The sequence below is a fragment of the Hakea prostrata genome, chromosome 2 (assembly GCF_041222555.1).
Source record: "Hakea prostrata isolate BN-2017 chromosome 2, UWA_Hpros_2, whole genome shotgun sequence".
NCBI lineage: Eukaryota > Viridiplantae > Streptophyta > Magnoliopsida > Proteales > Proteaceae > Hakea > Hakea prostrata.
Window position 1 is genome coordinate 19945796 of NC_142601.1, and position 3141 is coordinate 19948936.

A 3141-nucleotide genomic window follows, 5' to 3' on the forward strand; every position below is an offset into this window, starting at 1 on the left:
AGTTAGAGAGTGATGTGGCAACCCTGCTTTCTCACCCTAAAGTCTTTTCAAAATCCTACAAAATATGTAGAACTTTGTGGAGAAGTGTGGAAAAGTAAAATATATGACCTATAATTAACTTTTTTCCACAAAATTCTTTCATTTTCCTTCTTTCTCCCTCACTTTATTACACATAGGGGCCACATGTTTTTTTCCCACCCCACCTTTGCAAACAAACGCAGCCTAAAGTTTTTATCATTTTTATCTTCTACTCTATCATTCTCCTTTTTGGTAAAATACAAGGCTTTTGGTTGCTCTTCTTGAGTTAGGTCATAGGCAGATCGAAGAGTGAATTTACCTGAAGGTGAAGGTGTCAAATAGGAGTATCTTCAAGCATTCTCCTTAGAGTCTTGATGCTAGAAATATCATTCCATTTGTGTTGCAATATAGGATCATGCATATGGTTGATTCAAACTCGGTCATTTGTGAGAATATCCTTGACACGGGAGTATGGGTTTCTAGCCAGAGAATTGATGCGTCCAAAATCTGCTCAGCCCTTAGATTTCCTCGTGATGACCTGCAAAACAAAAGCGTCAGATGTGGCCCGACCGCTGGGGTCGAGAGTCCACCTCCGAAGGCTAAGTCAGTTGATGAACTTAATCACAAACGGCTTTGCTAGAAGCACAGAGCTAAGGAATGAAGAACTGGGAAAGGTGATCTAGATAGCAGATCGCTGATAGTTTAGGTCTATCAGTATGTATCTGAACCTGAGTCTCAGATAGTATTCTTTTTTATCCCCTCACCTTGTATGGTAGTGAGGTTTATATAGAGTGTACCTTCGAATCTCCTTCGTTGGATGCACTTGAGCCTTCTTCGGGTAGTCGTTGGATCTTAACAGTTAGATCCGTTGAGCAATAGACTTCTACTAGTTTGGACTAGTAGAGGACTCCTGAGATAACCTTTAGGTTATGTGATGATTATCCCTTCGATAATGATTATCCGCAGCCGTCAATTCGAGTCTGCCATCATTAGGGTAATTACCCTAATCCATAAGTAGGATTAGGGCATGCTTGCAGCCGAATAAGCTTTCTTCTTCAGCAAGCCATCTTCTGGATCCGGTTCGCTCGGGAGCGAGTCGGTTCTCTCCGTCTCAACCTGGGTCAAGGGTCGGACCAGGTATGAACCCGGTCTGATCATAATCTCTCCGTATCACGAGCCCCCCAGACCAAGCGTTTGGTCGATCCCGAGGGCTTGGTTTTTAACTGGGTTCGTCGTCAGGTGATAATCTCTGCGCGCTTCATTAAATGTCATATCACATTTAATGCGGTGGTCACTTTTCCTCGAGCGTTGTGAGTGTAAGGCCACGTATCTCCTTGCAGTTGATCTGCCGTGGCTCACGTCATCCAAGCGACGGTTTCCGAACGCCTATTTCAGATTCGTGAGTTCAAACTTTCAAAACGTCTTTCAATCTTGATCGTTGATTTTGAATCAACCTCGATCGTTCAGATTCCCGAACACTCGTGCGGGAGTTTTAAAAGCGGTTCGTTGTCTTCGTAGGTTTCATTCTTCCTGTCTGGAATTTGAACCTTTGTTGTCTGCTTCGCGCCTTCTTGCTCTCAAGCTTCCGCCTCACTGAATCAGTAAGTTTACTGGTCTTTTTCTTTTTGTAGTTTACTGAAACAAGTAATGGCGGACGATAGGGCTTCTCTAGTACCCAGTGTTGGTAATAGCAGTGAGGCTTTTGCTTTTCCTACTCCCGAACAGTCGGATAGTGATAACAAAACCCTAACTGTCCTCTGGTGCGAGTTTGCTGAAGTTTCTCAAAAAGGTTTAGAAAGAAAAACCGAAACTTCTCCTGTTCTTCTCGAGTCTGGATCTTCCAAGATTGTCGAGTCTTCTAGGCAGCCTCAAACTTCCGGGTCCGATGGTGGACCTGGCTCTGTTCCCTCCATTTATAATGAGGAAACCCTTCTTTCAGCTATCCAAGATTTTGATTTTCTTTCCTCTTATCAAGTTAGGGCTCCCCACCCTGATGAGAGGGTTTATTCAACCCTTTCGGGTGAATTTTCTCTGTGTATAGATGCACTGGAAAGCGGGGTTCGCTTTCCCTTTTTTAATCCTTTGTTCTCCACAGTTCTGAATCATTGGAACATTTGTCCCGGAATGCTCCTCCCCAATAGCTGGCGTCTCATCGTCGGCTTCTTGGGTTTGTGTTTTGAACTTGGCATTACGCCATCTCTTTCTCTCTTTGTACATTTTCATGTTCTTTCTATCTCCCATCCTCCCGGATGGGTTTTTCTGTCCAAACGCAATAAGGCTGAACTTGATTGGAGGGGCAGCATCCTTGCCAAAGGAACTTGCCCTTCTAACCACAAAAGATGGCGCGAACGATACTTTTTCTGTTGAGCGCCTCCATCAGATCTTAACTTCCCAACCGCCTGGAGGAGGTGTACTTCTTCTTCTGAGAATAATCGAGGCCTTCCCTTGTCCAGAGAAGACGAGGCGGCCGTCAGGAAGATCAAATCCATTCCATGGTATCAAGAGATACATGGACTTGAAGTGGAGTATAACTCCATTCTTCAGTACTGGGGCTTGGCTCATTGTGAGTTTCTAACCACCATCCTTTAATTTTACTGAAGTGATATGTCTTTAATTCTGACTCTTGTCATTCTTCTTTGCAATGCCTCCAAGAATGAACCCTGAGAGCCTGCGGGTGAAGGCCGCTAGGGCCGTTGTGACAGCCAAGCAACGATCACCTAGAGCCTTGACCGTAGATCAAGAGGCTTCTATTCCCTCTCCTGACCCCTCTTATAGGGGTATCAGGAATATCAGGCCCGTGGCTGATGCTTCGGGTAAAGGAAAAAAACCGATGGTGGAGAGGTCCAATGTCTCTTCCTCCGCCCGAACCAAAAGGAGGCATGACACAATTGATGCTTCCTCCAATAAAAAATCCAAAGCTTCAACGGATTGTGAAGAGGTCTTCACCCCCCAGTGGACCCTGAAGCTGACCGACAAGGTGACTCGGGATCCTGAGAAAGCTGCAGAGTGGAGCTCCCTCAGTCTTGCTCCTTTTGATCGCCAGGAATTTGAAGCCCTGGATGACATCTCCCTTGTTAGTCAATCTACAAGGTACCGGTCTTCTTGCTTACTTATTTTTTCATA